Raw genomic sequence first — 23,748 nt, 5'->3', positions numbered from 1 at the left:
CCACCAGTAAGTGGATACCCCTTCGTTTCTCTCTTCCCATCCAATCAAATAGATCCTTTTCACCAAATTTTACATTTCTGAAGCTGGAGCTAGATGAAAGCCAAACATTCTCTTTGAAAGAGTTGCAACTCCTGTATGAAATTGCTTCAAAGTGGATTTGGTGGGGCGGAATTGATTTTGATGGAGCGGAGTTTTTCCAAACAGGCCCTTACTCACTAGCTCACGACAGTCCTATTACTAAAGTTGGCAACAACATTCAGGTGACATAACTAAAGTTAACACAGGGATGCAGCTGGGTTAATACACATGTATCCATTTTCGTAGAAGGCTCCCCCGCGTAAAGGGTATTGCGCGAGAAAATGCTAGGCGTATGTCAATGTGCTCTACCTTAGAGAATCTCCAATAGATGGTCCCAAATTTGGCGGTCCAAAGTCGAAGATGTAAAATTTAGACCGCCAAAAAGTGCGTTTTGGAGCTCCGAAAAAGCTGAACTCCAACATATGGTCCAAATTGATGGTCCAAAAGAGCAACTCCAATATATGGTCCAAAATGAAGATGTAAAATTTCCTAAAACGACAAACTACTAGTCCATTCAACATAGTTCAAACATCAAATTCAACATAGTTTCATACATGAACTTCAACTACCACTTCAAAATACTAGATAAACTACTCCTCATCGTCGGAGCTGCGGAACTGCTCCCAGAACTCCTCCTTCTCCGGGTCGTCGCACCCCTCCTCCTCCTCCTCCTCCTCCGAGAAGTCTGCCCAGTCCTCCTCGGAAGAGGACTTGATGGGGATCACCATCGAGGGACCAGCTTCGTCCTCCTTCTTCTTCTGCTCTGCCTCACGCTTCCCGTAGTGCTCCAGCTCATTTGGAACGTACTCTTGATGCTCCCGAGCAATCCTCGCCATCGCCTCCTCGTCGGTCTCGCCGGCATTGACGACAACCGACGGCTTCTTCGTCGTCTTCTTCTTCATCGTGATCTCCTTCATCTTGATGCCATGCTGCACAAGCATCTCCGCTTGCACCCGACTCTCGATCTCTCGGAAGTTGAGGTGCTCCCGAGGCCTCTCGGCACGCCACACCGCCACGTCGTAGGCACGCGCGGCCTCGTGGGCGGAGGGGTACGTGTCGATCCACCAACGCCTCCCGGCATCGCAGAACACCACACCCCAGTTACCGGAGGGCTTCTGTCTCACGCCAAAGGAGCCCTACTTTCCCTTCGGCGTCTTTTTCGGCGCCATCGGACAGCGGTTAGAGCGGTGGAGCGGCGGGGGCGTGCGGCCGGAGCGGTGGCGGACGGAGCCGGGCGGAGCGGAGCTGCGGGGCGGTGGCGGACGGAGCCGGGCGAGGCAGAGCTGTAGAGCGGTGGCGGCCAGAGCCGGCTGGGGCGGAGCTGAGGGGCGGCAGACGGGGCGGGGCGGATGGGGCGGCGACGCACGAGGCGGGTCGAAGCTACGATGGATGGACGGGGCGGCAGCGTGCGCTGCGGCCGCGACCGGATCCGCGGTGGGCGGGCGGCAGGGCGGCATGGAAACAGCGGCGGGAGGGGGCGGATCTGATGCAGGCGGCATGCGGTGGGGCGGCGGCAGGGCGGCGGCGGACGGGCGGGATATCGCGAGTGGGCGGGCGGGAAAAGAAATGAAGTGGCGGTTGGGCGTTCGCGGGCGGCGGCTGGTTTTGGACCAGATGCATCTCGTGATGTAAATTTGCACCGCGAGGTGTTGAATTTTACATCATGAGGATGCCGCAGTTAATTTTTTTACATATGGACCGTGTGTTGGAGCTGCGTTTTTGGCCTCAGACGGTCCAAAAGTTAGTTACTTTTACATTTGGATCATCTATTGGATATGCTCTTAACTAGTGATAGCCTTGCTAGCTAAAATTGCTGCAATCGCTAGGTGTCAATGTTATTTAGTGCCCTTCACGCCTCCTCCACCTTAACTAGTGATGGCCTTGCCAACTGAAATTATTGCAATTGCTAGATGTCAATGTTCTTTGGTGCCCTTCACGCCTCATAATCCAAAGAATTAGAGGTGACGTGGCATAGACTCACCACACCATTGTGAAGTCTTCTAGCACTATAGAAGCGCTAGGTGTTAACTTGGCATTTGATGACTAGGCAACATGTAGGGCTCCCGTGCGATAATAGCAACTTGGAGCACAAAGGAAGGAAGCAGATGTAAAATACATCCTCTCTAGACAAATGTAAGACATTTACAGAGGGAATAGTAAATAACAAAGAAAGGAGGCCCATTAACTTCTGGTTTTATTTGCAAGTCTCAAGCAATGGAGACAAGGAAAAGAAGACAACAACAACCATCACCAGCAACAAGCAGAAGTCAGGTTGTAAGCACGACGGGATGTGGCTGTCCGTGAGACGTAAAAGCAGGAGGAAAAATATTTAGCAGGACATTTCGGCTTCCCGCCTCATCCCACTTAATTAATAGCGGACAATGCGGAAGCCCGCTAAGTCCCGCCATGCATGCCACCCTGAACAATACCCTCTGAACTCTCTGAACAATGTACACCAATGCAGCAACCGACAACAGTTAAGCCATGGCCTGCCTGCCTGCGTGTACATTTACGGTACAAATAGAAAATTTATAGCAAGAGAACCCTCTGAAGTCTGAAACATTTTGCTCATTCAGTAAGCTCTCTGAACATACAAAAATGTACATCAATGTACTTGCGTGTCGAAGTCCCTCCATGCACATAGAAAAATATATTGAGGAAACAATGTACAACAAGAGAACCCTCTGAACTGTGAAACAATTTGCTCATTCAGTAAACTCAACATGAATAATTCTAATACTGCTGGACCCAAAACATGAAAAATGGTTGTGGCTCCAAGGTCGCATAGCTTCACTCAAAAGATGCCAACCATCCTGATTACCAGAAAGTATGACATGGCACTTACAAGATAACCCAACTATATTCCAGTTACACGTTCATTCTAGTTTTCTACGAGGAGATATGAGAACTCTTGGTACTGACATAGTTTGAGATGTCCATAGCCCTTGAACTGCCACTTGTTGGAATAATGCCGTAGAGGCAATGATTAATAAGTTATTATTATAATTCTTGTATCAAGATAATCGTTTATTATCCATGCTATAATTGTGTTGAATGAAGACTTAGATACGTGTGTGGATACATAGACAAAACACTGTCCCTAGCAAGCCTCTAGTCGGCTAGCCAGTTGATCAAGGATAGTCAACGTCTTCTGACTATGTACAAGGTGTTGTTGCTTGATAACTGGATCACATCATTGGGTGAATCATGTGATGGACTAGACCCAAACTAATGAACGTAGCATGTTGATCGTGTCATTTTGTTGCTACTGTTTTCTGCGTGTCAAGTATTTATTCCTATGACCATGAGATCATATAACTCACTTGCACCGGAGGAATGCTTTGTGTGTATCGAACGTCACAACGTAACTGGGTGACTATAAAGATGCTCTACACTTATCTCAGAAAGTGTCCGTTGAGTTAGTATGGATCAAGACTGGGATTTGTCACTCCGTGTGACGGAGAGGTATCTCGAGGCCCACTCGGTAATACAACATCACACACAAGCCTTGCAAGCAATGTAACTTAGTGTAAGTCACGGGATCTTGTATTACGGAATGAGTAAAGAGACTTGCCGGTAAACGAGATTGAAATAGGTATGCGGATACTAACGATCGAATCTCGGGCAAGTAACATACCGAAGGACAAAGGGAATGACATACGGGATTAAATGAATCCTTGGCACTGAGGTTCAACCGATGAGATCTTCGGAGAATATGTAGGATCCAATATGGGCATCCAGGTCGCGCTATTGGATATTGACCGAGGAGTCTCTCGGGTCATGTCTACATAGTTCTCGAACCCGCAGGGTCTGCACACTTAAGGTTCGATGATGTTTTATGCGTATTTGAGTTATATGGTTGGTTACCGAATGTTGTACAGAGTCGCGGATGAGATCACAGACGTCACGAGGGTTTCCGAAATGGTCCGGAGATGAAGATTGATATATAGGATGACCTCATTTGATTACCGGAAAGTTTTCGGACATTGTCGGGAATGTACCGGGAGTGACGAATGGGGTCCGGATGTTCACCGGGGGGGGGGGGACCAGTCCACCCGGGGGAATCCGATAGGCCTTAGGGGTGCCGCACCAGCCCTTAGTGGGCTGGTGGGACAGCCCAAGAGGCCCTATGCGCAGGAATCAAAGGAAAAAAGAAAAAAAAGGGGAAGTGGGAAGGTGGAGAAGGACTCCTCCTTCCAATCCTAGTTGGACTAGGATTGGAGGAGGAGGACTCCTCCCCTTGCTTCAGCCGACCCCTTGGGTCTCTCTTGAGCCTCAAGGCAGGTCCCTCCCCCTCCCTCCTATATATACTGAGGTATTAGGGCTGATTTGAGACAACTTTGCCACGGCAGCCCGACCACATACCTCCACGGTTTTCCTCTAGATCGTATTTCTGCGGAGCTCAGGCGGAGCCCTGCTGAGATAGATCACCACCAACCTCCGGAGTGTCGTCATGCTGCTGGAGGACTCATCCACCTCTCCGTCTCTCTTGCTGGATCAAGAAGGCCGAGATCATCGTCGAGTTGTACGTGTGCTGAACACGGAGGTGCCGTCCGTTCGGTACTAGATCGGAGCGGATCGTGGGACGGATCGCGGGACGGTTCGCGGGGCGGATCGAGAGACGTGAGAACATTCCACTACATCAACCGCGTCTCTTAACGCTTCCCGTTGTGCGAACTACAAGGGTACGTAGATCGTAAATCCCCTCTCGTAGATGGACATCACCATGATAGGTATTGCGTGTGCGTAGGATTTTTTTTCCCGTACCACGTTCCCCAACAGTGGCATCATGAGCTAGGTTCATGCGTAGATGTCATCTCGAGTAGAACACAAAAGTTTTTGTGGGCGGTGATGCGCGATTTGCTGCCCTCCTTAGTCTTTTCTTGATTCCGCGGTGTTGTTGGATCGAAGCGGCTCGGACCGACATTACTTGTACGCTTACGAGAGACTGGTTTCATCGCTACGAGCAACCCCGTTGCTCAAAGATGACTGGCGAGTGTCGGTTTCTCCAACTTTAGTTGAGTTGGATTTGACCGAGGAGGTCCTTGGAGAGAGGTTAAATAGCAATTCATACATACCCGTTGTGGTGTTTGCGTAAGTAAGATGTGATCCTACTAGATACCCATGGCCACCACGTAAAACATGCAACAACAATTAGAGGACGTCTAACTTGTTTTTGCAGGGTATGCTTGTGATGTGATATGGCCGATGATGTGATGTTATATATTGGATGTATGATATGATCATGTTGTAATAGTTAATATCGACTTGCACGTCGATGCTACAGCAACCGGCAGGAGCCATAGGGCTGTCTTTAAACTAATGTTTGTGTTTGCTAGGACGTAGCTTTAGTAGTAATAGCATAGCATACACGACAACCTCGATGGCGGCACGATGATGGAGATCATGATGATGGGGATCATGGTGTGGCGCCGGTGACAAGAAGATCATACCGGTGCTTTTGTGATGAAGATCAAGGAGCACTTGATGATGGCCATATCATGTCACTTATGAATTGCATGTGATGTTAATCCTTTTATGCACCTTATTTTGCTTAGAACGACGGTAGCATTATGAGGTGATCTCTCACTAAAATTTCAAGACGAAATTGTGTTCTCCCCGACTGTGCACCGTTGCTACAGTTCGTCGTTTCGAGACACCACGTGATGATCGGGTGTGATAGACTCAACATTCACATACAACGGGTGCAAACAGTTGCACACGCGGAACACTCGGGTTAAGCTTGACGAGCCTATCATGTGCAGACATGGCCTCGGAACACATGAGACCGAAAGGTCGATCATGAATCATGTAGTTGATATGATTAGCATAGGGATGCTTACCACTGAAACTATCCTCAACTCACGTGATGATCGGACTTGAGCTAGTGGAATTGGATCATGAACCACTCAAATTACTAGAGAGATGTAATTTTTGAGTGGGAGTTTAGCAAGTAATTTGATTAGTTAAACTCTAATTATCTTGAACATAGTCTAAGTCCACTTTGAAAATATTTGTGTTGTAGATCAATGGCTCATGCGACAGTCACCCTGAATTTTAATACGTTCCTAGAGAAAGCTAAGTTGAAAGATGATGGAAGCAACTTTGTAGACTGGGCTCGTTATCTTAAGTTATTCCTGCAAGCTGGGAAGAAGTATTATGTCCTTAATGGTGCTCTAGGAGACGAACCACCCACCGCGGCTGACCAAGATGCTAAGAACGCTTGGTTAGCACGCAAGGAGGACTACTCAGTAGTTCAATGTGCAGTCTTGTATGACTTAGAGCCGGGACTTCAATGTCGCTTTGAGCATCATGGAGCATATGAGATGTTCCAGGAGTTGAAGTTTATCTTTCAGAAGAACTCCCGGATCGAGAGGTATGAGACCTCCGATAAATTCTATGCTTGCAAGATGGAGGACAACTCGTCTGTCAGTGAACATGTGCTCAAAATGTCTGAGTACTCAAACCGTCTAGCTGAGCTGGGGATTGAACTCCCGCAAGAGGCTATCACTGAGAGAATTCTTCAATCACTGCCACCAAGCTATAAGAGCTTTGTGTTGAACTATAACATGCAAGGGATGAACAAGTCACCCGGTGAGTTATTCGCGATGCTGAAAGTCGCAGAGTCAGAACTCCGTAAAGAGCATCAAGTGTTGATGGTGAATGAGACCACTAGTTTCAAGAGAAACGACAAAGTAAAGAAGGGTAATTCAAAGAAGAGCGGCAAGCCTGTTGCCAATCCGATGAAGAAGCTCAAAGCTGGACCTAAGCCTGAAACGGAGTGCTATTATTGCAAGGGTATGGGTCACTGGAAGCGCAACTGCCCCAAGTATCTGGCTGATAAGAAGGTGAACAAAGAAAAATCAGGTATATTCGATATACATGTTATTGATGTGTACTTAACAAGCTCTCGTAGTAGTGCCTGGGTATTCGATACCGGTTCTGTTGCTCATATTTGCACTCAAAACAGGAACTGCAGAATAAGAGAAGGCTGGCGAAGGATGAAGTGACGATGCGCGTGGGAAATGGTTCCAAGGTTAATGCAATCGCCGTCGGCACAGTTTCACTTCAGTTACCATCAAGATTAGTTATGAACTTACATAAATGTTATTTAGTGACTGCGTTAAGCATGAACATTATATCTGGATCTTGTTTATTGCGAGACGGTTACTCGTTTAAGTAAGAGAATAATGGTTGTTTTATTTCTATAAGTAATCTCTTTTATGGTCATGCACCCAATGTGAGAGGATTGTTCATATTGAATCTTGATAATGATAATACACATATACATAACATTGAGACCAAAAGAGTTAGAGTTAACCATGATAGCGCCATGTTTTTATGGAACTGCTGCTTAGCTCATATTGGTGTAAAGCGCATGAAGAAACTCCATACCGATGGACTTTTGGAGTCACTTGACTTTGATTCACTTGACACGTGCGAACCATGCCTCATGGGCAAGATGACTAAAACTCCGTTCTCCAGAACAATGGAGCGTGCAAGTGACTTGTTGGAAAACATACATACCGATGTGTGTGGTCCGATGAGTGTGGAGGCACGCGGTGGATATCGTTATTTTCTCACCTTCACTGACGATTTGAGTAGATATGGTTATGTATACTTGATGAAGCACAAGTCTGAAACATTTGAAAAGTTCAAGCAATTTCAGAGTCAAGTTGAAAATCATCGTAACAAGAAGATCAAGTTCCTACGGTCTGATCGTGGGGGTGAATATCTGAGTTTCGAGTTTGGTGCTCACTTAAGACAATGTGGAATTGTTTCACAGTTGACACCGCCTGGAACACCAGAACGTAATGGTGTGTCCGAACGTCGTAATCGTACTTTATTAGAGATGGTGCGATCTATGATGTCTCTTACCGATTTGCCGTTATCATTTTGGGGTTATGCATTAGAAACAGGTGCATTCACTTTAAATAGGGCACCATCGAAATCCGTTGAGACGACACCATATCAGCTGTGGTATGGCAAAAGACCAAAGTTGTCGTTTCTTAAAGTTTGGGGATGTGATGTTTATGTCAAAAAGCTTCAGCGTGAAAAGCTGGAACCCAAAGCGGAAAAGTGCGTCTTCATAGGTTACCCAAAAGCGACAGTTGGGTATACCTTCTATCTCAAATCCGAGGGCAAAGTGTTTGTTGCTAAGAATGGAGCTTTTCTCGAGAAGGAGTTTCTCTCGTGAGAATTGAGTGGGAGGAAGATAGAACTTGATGAGGTTGTCGAACCTCTCATCCCTTTGGATGGTGGCACAGGGCAAGGGGAAACCCTTGTCGTTGCTACGCCGGTTGAGGAGGAAGTTAATGATGATGATCATGAAACTCCGGATCAAGTTCATGTCGGACCTCGCAGGTCGACGAGACCGCGCACTACTCCAGAGTGGTACGGTAATCCCGTCTCATCAATTATGTTGTTGGACAACAATGAGCCTGCGAATTATGAAGAAGCAATGGTGGGCCCGGATTCCAACAAATGGCTGGAGGCCATGAACTCCGAGATAGGATCTATGTATGAAAACAAAGTGTGGACTTTGGAAGTACTACCTGAAGGCTGCAAGGCTATTCAGAAGAAATGGATCTTTAAGAAGAAGACGGACGCTGACGGTAATGTGACAGTTTATAAAGCTCGACTTGTGGCAAAGGGTTTTTGACAAGTTCAAGGAATTGACTACGATGAGACATTCTCACCCATAGCGATGCTTAAGTCCGTCCGAATCATGTTAGCAATAGCTGCATTTTTTGATTATGAAATCTGGCAGATGGATGTCAAAACGGCGTTCCTTAACGGTTTCCTTAAGGAAGAGTTGTATATGATGCAACCCGAAGGTTTTGTCGATCCTAAAAATGCTAACAAAGTGTACAAGCTCCAGCGATCCATTTATGGACTAGTGCAAGCATCTCGGAGTTGGAATAAATGCTTCGATGAGGTGATCAAAGCATTTGGGTTTATATAGGTGGTTGGAGAATCCTGTATTTACAAGAAAGTGAGTGGGAGCTCTGTGGCGTTCCTAATACTATATGTGGATGACATATTACTGATTGGAAACGACATGGAGCTTTTAGAGAGCATAAAGGATTACTTGAATAAAAGTTTCTCTATGAAGGACCTAGGAGAAGCTGCTTACATTCTAGGCATTAAGATCTATGGGGATAGATCGAAACGCGTGATAGGACTTTCACAAACCACATACCTTGATAAAGTTTTGAAGAGGTTCAAAATGGAACAGTCCAAGAAGGGGTTCTTGCCAGTTTTATAAGGTACGAGATTGAGTAAGACTCAGTGCCCAACAACTGATAAAGATAGAGAGCATATAAGTACCGTCCCCTATGCTTCAGCCATAGGTTCTATCATGTATGCAATGTTGTGCACTAGACCGGACGTTAGCCTGGGCATAAGTATGGCAGGCAGGTTCCAGAGTAATCCAGGAGTGGATCACTAGACGGCGGTCAAGAATATCCTGAAGTACCTAAAAAGGACTAAGGAGATGTTTCTCATATATCGAGGTGACAAAGAGCTCGCCGTAAAAGGTTACGTCGATGCAAGCTTTGACACAGATCCGGACGACTCTAAGTCGCAGACCGGATACGTATTTATTCTTAATGGGGGTGCGGTAAGCTGGTGAAGTTCCAAGCAAAGCGTCGTAGCTGATTCTACATGTGAAGCGGAGTACATGGCCGCCTCGGAGGCAACTAAGGAGGGTGTCTGGATGAAGCAGTTCATGACGGATCTTGGAGTGGTGTCGAGCGCACTAAATCCAATAACCCTGTTTTGTGACAACACGGGTGCCATTGCCTTAGCAGAGGAACCACGGTTTCACAAGAAGACCAGACACATCAAACGACGCTTCAACCTCATCCGCGACTACGTCGAGGAGGAGGACGTGAATATCTACAAAGTGCACACGGATCTGAATATGGCAGACCCGTTGACTAAACCTCTTCCACGGGCAAAGCATGATCAACACCAGAATTGTATGGGTGTTAGATTTATTACAATGTAATTCACATGACGATGTGAGGACTAGATTATTGACTCTAGTGCAAGTGGGAGACTGTTGGAATTATGCCCTAGAGGCAATGATAAATAAGTTATTATTATAATACCTGTATCAAGATAATCGTTTATTATCCATGCTATAATTGTGTTGACTGAAGACTTAGATACATGTGTGGATACATAGACAAAACACTGTCCCTAGCAAGCCTCTAGTTGGCTAGCCAGTTGATCAAGGATAGTCAAGGTCTTCTGACTATGTACAAGGTGTTGTTGCTTGATAACTCACTACTAGGAAAAGGCCTGATAATGGCGCACCTATTTTGGCTACTAATGGCGCACTATAGGTGCGCCACTAGCATCACGCCATTAGATGTTTTTACTAATGGCGCACCACAAGTGCGCCATTAGTATCTGGTATACTAATGGCGCACCAGGCAGTGCGCCATTAGTATTGCTCACGGTGCGCCATTAGTATCTGGTATACTAATGGCGCACCAAGTAGTGCGCCATTAGTATGGATCCTGGAGCGCCATTAGTATCTGGTATACTAATGGAGCACCTCCTGGTGCGCCATTAGTATAGCTTATGGTGCGCCATTAGTATGCCTCCCAGGGCCATATTTACCCATGTGCTCTGGCTTACTAATGGCGCACTAGTTGACGATGCGCCACTAGTGTGCTGAGTGGTACGCCACTAGTATGAATATTAGGTTTTTTTTCCGATATTTGCACAGATTACAAAATATATTATTGCACAGAATATAGAGAGCACAACATATAAACAAGAGATTTATCGAATACAATAGAAGATTAGTCTCCGAATACAATTCATCATATTAGTCTCCGAATTTAAAATACCGAACAAAGTTAGAACATTACAAGTCTCGAGACCGCGAGTAGAGAGTTTGTCTTCACATTACAAGTCGATATCGACCATCTAAACTACCATCACATAGAAGAGAGCTGCGGTCATCACGATGAGCATAATCGCAATGAAACTGGTCTTCATCCGATTCCTCCAACGCTCCCTCCTCTCTCCCGCTAGATAGCGCTCGTATCTAACTTCCTCCTCTGCCCTTGTGGTGTACCCTTTGTAACTGTTACCGCTGAATTGGTGAACCTGTCTCCGACACTCCTCCCAGTCGTCGTAGACTCTGGGAACCTTACCCTTGTACACGACATATGACGGCATCTCTATGCACTAGCCAAACAAAACGTTAGTAGCAATTCACAGAGACATACAAGTTCATTAAAGTTTAATATTACAACTATAACAGCACGATTCATGGTCCTACTAATAAATAGCATCGATTACAGATAAGTTGAACGACTGTCCAAACCAAAGAGACATACAAGTTCATTAAAGTTTAATACTGCAACATGAATTAGTAGCGATTCACGGGAACGTGGATGAAGCCGCCGTCTTTCGTGATGGTCATGAAATTGCGGTCGTTGTCAGCCTTCATTTGTAGCATTGTATCTATCTCACTATTGGATAGCGGAGATCTGAGGTAGAACTGCCCCGAGGTACGAAGGACATCTTGATGGATGATTTCCGCAAACTCCGACTGGATGCGAAAGAATTCTTGTCTGATGTCCGCATCCTGGATTTCCGACAAGCGTGCGGCCCAATCTTTGAGATTATTTGGTAGCCGAAGGTGATTAGTGTCCCGTATGATCGCCCGCATGTGATGGAGGGCGTAGTAGGCATCCTTCTGACTGCCAGGCGGCTGCTTGACGCAGGCGAATGTCGTATTGTGGGTGAACACGTGCTTGCCGTGCCTGAGACTTGTCCTGCTGAAGGTGCCTCCAGATATGGCGTAGCCGGGAAGAGCTTCATCAAGAACATTCTTGATATTTGTGTAGTCTTTTTTTGACTGATGGTCCGAGTCGAAATACGTGGCCGTGGAATATTTCAGGCTTAAGAGGATGAGTGTGCAACGCGTGTCACTGCACAAAACACGGAATGTTAGAAAAAAAAGGACGATCAAAATCTAAGAAATCATATGTTACAGGGCGATGAGGGGATAACTTACCAGGGAAAGTAAGGCACGAGGAAGTTATCCTTTTCTGAGTTTGCCAGAATGACGCCTTCGAGGTATGAACTCGCGACTTGCCGGTCCCCAGCGCTGCCCAAGATCTTGGCACGCATATAGAAGGGGTCGACTATCAATAGGTCCTGGGTCTTGTCTCTAATGATCCGCATCTCCATACTCAGCGAAAATAGCCGAACGAAGGTGTAGTGCAGCGGATGAAGGTTAAACATAGCAAAGATGTCAGCAAACCGCAGGACGATCATACCCCCGATGGCGCTATCGACAAAGCCCTTGCCCTCCACCACCTTGGCCATGAAAACCGGGTATGCCACATTCTTCTCGGAGAGACGCCGCTTCTCTAAACAAAGAACACTGTCATGCAGACTCCGCATAGCACCGGTTGCAGCATTGAGCAGATTAGTCGGTATCATCGGCCTACCCGCCACATGCACCCTCCTCGAGATATCCTTAGGTGAAGGTGGCCCGTCCAGAGCACGGATCGTACTCGGTGCCGGCTGGCTCACACCCTTGTTAGTCTTTCTTTTCCATCCCTTCTTCTGTTGATGTAATGGGATCGAGTTCATCAGCTCAGAGACCACCTTCTTGAGTGTGTTGGGGCTGATAATATTTTGAAACTCGGCTATCTGAGGCTCGGTGAAGGCGGCAGCTGGAGGCGTCTCCTCAAAACTAAACGCCAGACAACGCCTGTTGCAATTGGGTTTCTCCACGGTACCAGCTAGATCACGGTCGTCTTTTGCAGGGTTGGGTTCTTGAGAAGGAGGCCCCAAGAATTCCTCACCATACCCATGTTCAGCAAAGTACTTATCGACCTTGGTAAATGTACCATCGTCGTCATCGTCGTCATCTGGATCCTGTGCCATATGCATGTCCGGTAGCGTTGCAGCGGTCTTGCCATGGCTTGGCGCCGGCACGACTGGCGGTGTTGTCTGTGGGGTGGTGTCCCCCGCCCCCAAACGAATCCGGCTCTTCGCCCAAAGCAAGAGCCAACTTAAGCAGGCGCTGAGGGTCATCACATCATCTTTGTCGGCCCCAGCGGGGTGGAACGGAGGTAACAAGTCGTCGTAGCCTGGCAGCACCCGAACGAGTTGAACCCTATACGTGGTGGGTGGCATCGGTTTCCCGTGCAACATGGGGTTGCCCGGTTGAACGATTCTGCCCTTGGCGACATCGATCAACTCGCCGCCCATGAAGTGCAGGAGAATGCATGGAACGTCGGCGCCGACGCCCTGCGAAAACATGTAGGGCGTCAGGGGATGCCCAGTCAAAGGCAAGGAGATGAAGTCATCGGCCGAGAGAGGCTTAGTTACCGTGATGGCGTCGACCTCGGCTATTGTCGAGGCACCACCAACGGCGGGCGTGCAAGTGACGGAGGGGCCGCTTGCTGCCGAGGTGCCGGCCGGCGCCAGAGACACCAATGGCACCGGCGCCGGAGACACCAATGGCGCCGCCTGCGCGTTGTGTGAGTTGCTGGCCGTGAAGGTGGGAATCGGGGGCGGCCCCTGTTGGCCGCCCACGATCCACGCCTGCAGCCCCTCAATCAAGGTAGGCACAATGGCGGTGATCACCCCTCCCACTTGGTGTTGCACTAGCTCTTGGACCATCTCCGGAATCCGCGCCACTTTTTCCTTGAGTTCTTCAACCTCGCGCGACTGGCTTTCCAAGTTGGTATTTCTCTCCTTTCGCCCACCAGCGTTATAGTATGACGACCATTTCGTGGACAAGCCTTTGCCGGCCACACGACCAGCTGACAACGGCTTACTGGACTTATCCTTGTTTTTCATTATGTTAAACGCCCTATTTAAATTGGTGTCCCAATGGGAGCTCTGAGACGAACCCGTGCTACTGCTTTCATTGTCCTGCGGAAGGAATGAACCATTTAGAAATTTGGCTTCATTAATTAGAATGCAACCATATGGAGCTAATTGCGTGGGGTGTATTCCTTACCAGAACACGCTCAAGCGCCCTGGTCTTCGCATTCGTGGTAAGCTCCTTTGTTAGTAGGTCCACCTTGTACCGGGCCCTGACATAGTTCCTGGTCTGCTTGTCACCGTATTTCTCGAAGCGGGGTGGTAGGCCTTGCTCGGCACGCTCCGCGTCCTCCTTGTCCCATATAGGTTCCGCCACTCTGTAACCGCCGGGACCGAGTTGGTGGACCCCTAAGTTCAACTCCCGCATTTCTTTCCCCCACTGACTTGATTCCGCGGTTGCCTTGTTCTCGCACTTGATCTTGAACTCCTTGTAGTCATCTTCGCTGATCGAAGGATTTTTTGCCTTGATCTTCTCGTAAATATCACCTTTGTCAATCATTCTCTTCACCACGCTTCTCCAAGTAGACAGGGCCTTGCTCATCTTCGTGAGGGCGGCACTGTTCACTTTATGCCTTGAGAGGCGTGTGTTTGCGACGTCACCGGGGAACTTGTATCATTCGTGCAGCTTCGTGAAGAGGAGGTTGCGCAAATTCCCTCGGTCCTTATGCCTTAGGTTCTCGATGTTGATCGAGACAGTGCTCCGGAGAATCCACCCGAGCTGAACCGCGTACCCCTTGACTATTTATTTGGGCGCCGTTGGATACCCGTCGGAGTTCACTTCAGTAAATTCCTCCTTTACGGTGCTGAGCACGTTCGGGCGCCGGCCCTTCCGTTGCCTCTTCGATTGGCTGCCATCTGTGCGTGCGCTGCCATCATCAATGGTGGCATCCTCGGCGGCACCATCAGTGGTGTCATCCCCGACGCCACTAGGGATTGTGTACTCGGGATCGGTGTCTTCCGCGGCGTCCTCATAGCGGTGAGGTTCTTCCTCCATCTCCTGGGACAGCTCCCAGAATGGCTTGCCCGAACCGCCGGCCTCATCGTTGTGGGCCATGTTTCGCTCTAAATAGGAAAAAAGTTTGGTCAAAAAGTTGGTTATTGTCAAGGAACAAGATCATGGTCTCATCATTTAGGGTTTGTCGACACCGAGGCATCCTAAAAGCTAAGATTTTATCATTTAGGGTTTGTCGACGCCGAGGCACCCTAAAAGCCTAAGCTTTCATCATTTAGGTTTTTATCGACACCGAGGCACCCTAAAAGCTAAGGTTTTATAGTTTAGGATTTGTCGATGCTGAGGCACCCTAAATGCTAAGTTAAGTTTTCATCATTTAGGGTTTATCGATGCCGAGGCACCCTAGGTTGACTGATATATATGGGTATCTTCTAATAATATACCCTATCAAGAAAAGGGAAGGAGAATTCTATGTTGGGCCTAATCACTTGGCTCTATTGCCACCTATGGTTTAATGCAGCAAGAATAAAGGGCAGGATCCTACTTACTTAAGTACTAAGATACCCCGGCCCATGCATTAGTCACAAGTACCCCATATGTCCTATTTTTAGCAAAGTCATGCTAAAATTCACGGAAATTTTCAGCATGACCTTTGCTGAAAATAGGACATATGGAGTACCCGAATTTTCCAGAACGAAAGTTAATTAACATTCCGGCAAACTCAAGGGCCTCTCGGGGTACCTGCAAAATCATCACGACACGATGGTCGGAAACAAAACCTAGCAAACTAGCACCACAATGTGCCTCTACTTTCATATGGATGAAAAGGAGACACACCATATGGTCCTCTGCTTTCATATGGACAAAAATAGGTCACCCAACAAAAAATCATCAATAGTTTAGCAAGTCTGTACCCTCAAGAATGAACATATAGCAATATCTGTTGTCCCCCCATAACATACAGAAATCAAAATCAGCTCAACTTAGATGACTAGCTAATTCATTTTTCAGATAGCAATATGTGTTGTCCCCCATTGTACCTGAAGAACTAGCGGCTGCTGCTCCTCTGCCCGTGCTGCTGATGCTCCTCTTCCGCTGATCCAAGTGATTGTGCTGTGCTGCTGCTGGTTAGAACAATTTTGCTCCTCTGCACTCTGAAGAAGGTAACTCCGTCAGAGTACTGTACCTAAAAATTAATGAAGTTGATTTAGTGTTAAAATTAGGCATGCGTTAAGTATGACAGCGAATGTAAAATTGATAAGTACTAGGACAGACTAAGTTAAGAGTTATGGATTACAATGTAGACATTTTTGCAAGCTTGGGACAGTAGGAGTAGCAGTTCTCCCTCGTAAATGTATTACCAAAATGATGGAAATCAAGGTAATAAGACCATGGTCTGAACAGAACTACCTAAAAAAATGTTTAGCTAGTCATTTCGGCCAAATATTATTTGTAGACCAATCAAAATATTGAAGCAAGTCTGATGAACAATTATCAATTTGTGATTCTTCGCTCTCCAATTGTCGAGAATTTCCAAAACATGACATGCAAGCCAAGTGCTCAGAAATATCTTCTCTAAGGCCCCTAAACATTACTTACAAAGTAAACTAAACTTTGAATGGAAGGGAGGATCCCACCTTGAAAGTATCTATCATAAGCATCTCTTAGATTTTTTTCATAAAGAATAAGCCACCGTTATCAAGCCATTAGACATTAACAGCAACAACAAAAATACAAAACTAGACATGAGTTAAAACTGAAGACCACAAACATAACTTGGAAAAAACCAATCGAGACAAAATCATGGAGTCTATGTAATACATCACTCTAGATGAAAGACATCTAAGACACATATATAGCTAGAATCCATTATAACAAATAGAAATTTCCCCTGAGTCCAGTGTCCACGACAAGCAAATAAAATTTCAGGAGGATATTAACAAATGGGATATCTTGATCAAAATCTATAGAGATATGAAAAGCCATGACTCCAGTTGCCAACTTCACAACGTTTACCATTAGGCTGTGACTCAACTATGGTCCCAAGGGGAAGAAACTTGAAACGACAGCAGCGACTACGGACACAGATGGACCCCAGACATTCAGACTGAAACTTGACGACGACGCTGAACCTTCTTGACCCTCATTACTGTTCTAGGACTCACTGTAACAGTAAGGACACGATATATAAGCCATGCACAAGAGAACATTGAGACAGGCAAATAATGAAAGGAACTATTGAATAGAATATTTCAGCTTTAGACCCATGACTCTATTAGAAAATCATATAGCTGTAAGCATTCAATATTTCAGCTTAATATTCAAGCATATGCTCACATAGACAACCATTAGAAAATCGTGCCAGTCTTTCAGAGACTGCAAAATGATCTATGGCCAGTCTGATACTTAACTGGCCAGTAGTTTAAAAGAGCGATATGAAGATAAAACAAACTGGGGATGATACTTTATGTAACACTTTGTAGAGTATTACTTATGTTTTGGTTACCATAAAAATCCAGTAGAGCTCACAGGCACCAATTTATTCAAATATTTTGGCAACAAGAACTGTCAAGAACGACGCCATTAAAATGACAGGCATGTCAATAACTCCGGCCGTCTAAATTGTGTCGGAGGGTCGCGCGTCGTAGAGAATGGCCGTCTAAATGCACAAAGAATACCAAATGACAATATCACCTCAGGGTCTTGTGATCCTTCGGGTCATGGTGATGCTCGTCCGATGCATTGCTGCTTGCTTCGATGATCGTCTGGAGGAACCTCAAGCCTGCGGTCGCAGGCGAAAGGAAGAAAATTCCTGCAATGACGAGATTATCCGGTTGGCCCTTAGCTCATCCGCGTCGCAGAAGTAAAAAAGATCTAACACACACACATGATGAAATGAAGTGAAAAGAAAATAAAATGCTCCAGCTTATTTGCCAATCTTGCAGGAACTATGAATTTCCCCATGGAGAAAACATGCTTCAGCTTCAGCTCGCTGTTGGCTCACTCGTGTTGCAGAAGTGCAAACAGCTGACATGCATCGCATACATACATATGATGAAATGATAAACACTAAATCTATTTGCCAGTCTTGCAGCAACTAAGAATTCCCCATGGAGTAACATGAACTGACTGAGACTATGATTGTTGGCGGCCTGCAATTTACAACATCATTTTAACAGAACGTAAAGAAAAGAAAACATTGGCCTGCCCTAATTCGATTAAATTAAATGAATTTCTACTACGCAGTGGTAATTCAACTCCCAACCACCGGCGCCCACAATCCGCATGACCTAGATAAAATCCCAATCGAATCAGAGTGCGCGAGTGAACCACACACCGCGGCCGCTCACAGAATCAGAACAGAAAACACCATTTCTGTTATGTAGAGAATCGCGCGTCGGTGCGGGATCTGAGGGAGAGAGGGAGAGGGGGCGGGACCGGACCTGGCGCGATGGACTGGAGGGAGAGCGGCGGCGGGCAGTCGCAGCTGCAGGGCGGGCAGGAGGGGTCGGAGGCGGCGGGTGCGGCGGAGGCGGAGGCGGAGCAAACCCTAGTGCCGCCAGAGCTCCGTGGGCTGCGTGGACGAAGGTGGGGGAAGGGGTGGGCGGGGACGAGGGCGTGCGAGGGCAGCCGGCTTAGGAATGGCGCACCCCGAGCTGTGCGCCATTAGAATTTTTTTTATATAGTAATGGCGCATGTATATGAGGTGCGCCTTCTCTACCTTGTTAATCTCCGAAGTAGTAGCGCAGTGGTGCGTGGGTTTTGCCTACTAGCAGGAGGTGGCGGGTTCGATCTCCCCTCAGCACCCTTTTTGGGGTTATTTTCCTTCGGCACAGTAGCCATCAGAGAGTATTCCCTGCCCTCTTGCACTTTGATGTCGAGCAGATGCTTCTCAGCCCAGTGGTTTGATGCAGGATTAAGTACCAGGGGGACAGGGTTCGAATCCTCTTCCCCCCTCCTTTTTTTCCTTTTATTTTTTTTCTATGCATTGTTTTCTTGTGCTGGTTGCACCTTGATTTGAGAAGTTGATGATGTGGTGTGCATCACACCGTGAGGGTGATTTATCTTCCCTCACAACAACATCTACTGCCTAGTATATTTTTTTTGATGTTTGCAAGTAGATGCCTATGAATAGGAGTTGAATATTGTGCATAGGTGTTCTAGTGGTAAGTATGCCGACAGCAGCGGCGGTGGAGCGGGGAGGGTGCGGGGGGTGCTCGACGGCGAGGGGGATCTTGCGAGGGGTGATAGCGATCGAGATGGAGGGGACCAAGATCGAGTGTCCTCATGAAGATTCAATATTTTTTCATATTGAATATGAAAAAATATCATCAAATTTGAAAATGTCGAAATACAATCGAGAAATGAAGGCTACAATTTAAATACAATCGATCTTAGCTAGCTATTTGTTCACAATCTTCTTGCCCTTATTTTTCATAAATGGAGTTCTTTTGTTGAACGGACGTCCTTTAGGTAGGGTGGTCCTGCTTCTTCTTGTGGTGTATGCTGGTACTTCATCATCGTCGTCATTTTCCATCTTCGGGTCACCTTACTTGTCGAAGTCTTGCTCATTGGCGACTCCATTCATTCCGATGATCATCCTTTTGCCTCTCCTCACGACAACGTGACTGGGCTTTGGCGGGTCGGTAATGAAGAAGCACTGGTCCACTTGGGAAGCCAGTACCCATGGCTCATTTTTCGCGGTGACGTTTGCGCCCGCGGTCTTGGATTTGGCTTCGGGTATAACCATGGTGGTGAAATACCGGTCTTCTTTTATGACGCTCTTGGCCCATCTGACACGGAACATCGGGACGTTCTCTCCAGCGTAGCTCAGCTCCCAGATCTCCTCGATCCTTCCGTAGTATCTGTCCTTGTCGTTACCGGTGTAGGATTCCATCGTTACCCCGGAGTTCTGATAACCATTTCTCTTCATGTCCTTTCCCTCGGTGTAGAATGTGTAGCCGTTGATATCGTACGCCTCATACATCATCAGGTTGTGCTCGGCACCCTGTGACAAGGCGAATATGAGTTGTTCCTCCGCGGAAGAATCCTCATGTAAAGGGTACGACAGAAGCTTCTACTTGAACCAACGCGTGAAACATGAGTTGTGCTCTTTGATTATATCTCCATCCGTCCTCTGTTGGCCTCGGTCATTGTATGTCTTCTCAATAAAGGTTTTGTGCTCTACGACCCAAGGATCAACCACGTCTATGTGTTGTAGCGCGACTAGCTTTGCTCTTTCAAAGTCGACGAGTTGACCCTCGAAGTCGACATGCATTTCGCGGCGACCCTCACGGTGACCCCATCCTGCGAGCCTGCCGAGGTGCCTATTGACGGGCAGACCAACGGGGTTCTCGATGGCTAGATAATTCATGTAGTAGGAGATGCACTCTTCGGTCAGAAAGCCCCTAGCTATGCTTCCCTCTGGACGTGACATGTTGCGAACGTATCCTTTGATGACACCATTCATCCTTTCGAACGACATCATGCTGTGCAGGAACGTCGGCCCGAGTTGGATGATATCCTCCACGATATGGACCAGCAGATGCACCATAACGTCGAAGAATGCGGGCGGGAAGTACATCTCAAGCTCGCATAGTATCACCACGATCTCTTCCTGTAGCCTTCTGAGTTGCCTCACGCCAACCAACTTTCGAGAGATGACGTCGAAAAAGTTGCATAGGCCAAATAGCGTTTCACGGATGTGCGCGTCCATGATCCCACGGATTGCAACTGGAAGTATCTGCGTCATCAGCACGTGATAGTCGTGATACTTCATCCCGCTAAACTTCTGCTTCGCTGAGTCTAGGTATCTGCTTATCTTCCCCGCGTAACCGTAAGGAAGTTTTATTCCTACGAGGCAGGTGAAAAACTGATCGATCTCCTCCTGACTTAGAGTGAAGCACGCGGGAGGGAAGTCATTTCCGGTCTTCTTGGCCTTTTTGCCTTTGCGGCGACTTTACGTGTCCTGCTTCGCCTCATCATCATCATCATCATCATCATCATCATCATCATCATCATCATCATCATTAGCGTGAAGCTCCTCCCTGGTTCCCATTGATTTCTAGTCTGCCCTTTCTTTCGGTCCATCTCTGGTCCTCTCTGGCATGTTGAGCAGGGTACCAAGCAGACTCTCACACACGTTCTTCGTGATATGCATGACATCAAGGCTGTGAGGCACACGGAGGATCTTCCAGTACGGCAAGTCCCAGAAAACAGACCTCGTTTTCCATACCTTCAGCAGCGGCTCTGGCGCCTTTCTCTTCTTTCCCTGCTCTGGCGCCTTTCCCGGCGGTGGGCACTCTTTCCAATTTTTCAACAGCTCGTATATTTCCTCGCTGCTCCTCATAAGGGGGCGTCTTCGGGGTTCGGTTTCACAATCGAATAGATCCTTGCGTTTTCTCCATGAGTCATCGTCGCGAAGCCACCTTCGATGTCCCATGAACTCGGTTTTTGAAGACCCGGAATCTCTATCTAGCTGGCGATACATTGTGTCATCCATGCACCTGACGCATCCAGAAAATCCGTGGACCACCTGCCCCGTGGCATATCCGTAACCGAGATAGTCGTGCACCATCGTGAGCAGTGCGACTCTCATAGGGAAATATTCTTTCTCTGCGGCATCCCACGTATTGGCTGGCGTTTTCCACAACGTGTCTAGCTCCTCTTTCAGCAGCCCCAGATACAAATTGATGTTGTTCCCTGGTTGTTTCGGCCCTTCAATTAGCATACTCATGTGAATGTACTTCCTCTTCATGCACAACCAGGGGGGAAGGTTGTACATCCACACAAACACAGGCCAGGTGCTATGTGTGCTTCTCTGGCTGCCAAACGGATTGACTCCATCGGTGCTGGCGCCCAGCACGATGTTCCTTGGATCGTCCCCAAATTTTGGGTATTCGTAGTTCAACGCTTGCCATTGGCTCGCATCCTTAGGGTGACTCAGCATCTTGTCTTTTTTATTTATCTTCGAATCATTTCCGTCATCTTCTCGCTTTTTCTCCTCCCTATCCGCGTGCCAACGCAGGAGCTTTGCTACCTTAGGGTCCGCGAAATACCGTTGCAGACGAGGAGTGATCGGAAAGTACCACACCACTTTTCGAGGAGCTTTCTTCCTCTTCTTGTATCGACTGACGCCGCACACTGGACATATGGTAGACTCCGCGTGCTCGTCCCGATAAATGATGCAATTGTTCATGCACACATGATATTTCATGTGCGGTAAATCCAGAGGACACACGATTTTCTTTGCCTCCTCGAAACTGGTCGGGCACTTGTTCCCCTTAGGAAGACGTTCGTGCCAGAATGACATGTTCTCGTCGAAGCATGCATCGGTCATTTTGTGTTTTACCTTCATCTCCAGAGCCATGAGCGTTACTTTCAGGCGGGTATCCTCGGGCCTGCATCCTTCATACAATGGAGTAACTGCGTCTATCTCCAGTTGATCCAGCTTGGCTTTCTCTCGGGCGGCAGCTCTTGCATTATCCGTCTGCTTGAGAAGCAGCTCTTGAATATGAGGGTCATGCACCCAGGCCATCGATGGTCCATCGTCGTCTGCTCCGACATCTTCATCTTCATGATAATGCCCTTCGTCTGCTCCGGCATCTTCCTCATCATCATGTCCGGCATCTTCTACATGATGACTGTGTCCTGGAGATTCTTCGTCTTCTCGCCCGCCCTCGCCGCGGTTGTCTTGCTCATGCCCTTCCTCATTTCTTTCCCGGCCCCCATGGACGACTTCATAATCATCTTCATCACCTTGCCACCGATAGCCATCCATAAAACCACGCAAGAGCAGGTGGTCCCGCACCTTTACGGAATCCGGGTCCATAAGGCTCTTCAGCTTGCATCTTCGACACGGACATATTATCTCCGTCTCGTTCTTTTGAAGCATCTCGGTCTTCGCGGAGCTCAAAAACCTATTCACGATGCCTTCGGTCATCGTACAGACCATGGTCGCCTGCGGGGTAGAGCAAAACGATGTTTTAGAACCAAATTTTTTTTGGCATGACTTTGCCTAAAAATAGGACAAAAAAGAATGCATAGTGCCAAATTCTCGCCGAAACGGAAATGAATCAACATTCCGGGGAAATATTGGGAACTATCGCATTTCAAATACCGGTACCTGCAAACACAAACATATATGCAACACCACAAACATATGCAACACCACAAACATACGTAGATCTAGCTAGGCCATAAAAAGTGCATGTGCACGTTGTTGGAGGGAGAAAAAAGTAGATCTACAACATAAAAGCTTTCCCCTTACTTACCTATCAAAAAAGGTAATTTAACCACTTAATTTGGGTGAATCTATGATGCAAATGAGGTGAGGAGGAGGAGGCACCCGAGACAAGCTTGGAGGAGGAGGTGGAGAGAATGAAAGTGGGGAAAGTGAGTGTGGTAGGTGGTCGTCCAAAATATCTAGCTGGTCCCAGGTTACTAATGGCGCACCACCTACATATGCGCCATTAGTAACCCTGGTTACTAATGGCGCACCTTCTGTGGCGCGCCATTAGTAGTTCTGCAAAAAAAAAGTAGTGGCGCACCACCAACAGATGCGCCATTAGTAACACTGGTTACTAATGGCACACTAGCTGTGGTACGCCATTAGTAGTTTGCAAGAAAAAAAATTATAGTAGTGGCGCACTACCAACAGATGCGCCATTAGTAACCCTGGTTACTAATGGTGCACCAGCAGCTGGTGCGCCATTAGTAGTTTTGCAAAAAATAAAAAATAAAAAAATATAGTAGTGGCGCACCGAGTGTGTGGTGCGCCATTAGTGTCCATCACACTAATGGCACACCTGCACATGGTGCGCCACTACTATATAGTAGTGGCGCAC

General features: G+C 47.3%; 1 pseudogene; it reads right to left on the bottom strand.

The window, feature by feature from the left end:
* Nucleotides 1–668: 668 nt before the first annotated feature.
* On the bottom strand, nt 669–1,247 carry LOC123413380 (annotated as a pseudogene).
* Nucleotides 1,248–23,748: the final 22,501 nt, after the last annotated feature.

This window comes from Hordeum vulgare, chromosome 7H (assembly GCF_904849725.1).
Source record: "Hordeum vulgare subsp. vulgare chromosome 7H, MorexV3_pseudomolecules_assembly, whole genome shotgun sequence".
NCBI lineage: Eukaryota > Viridiplantae > Streptophyta > Magnoliopsida > Poales > Poaceae > Hordeum > Hordeum vulgare.
This window is presented reverse-complemented; position numbering and strand designations above follow the sequence as displayed.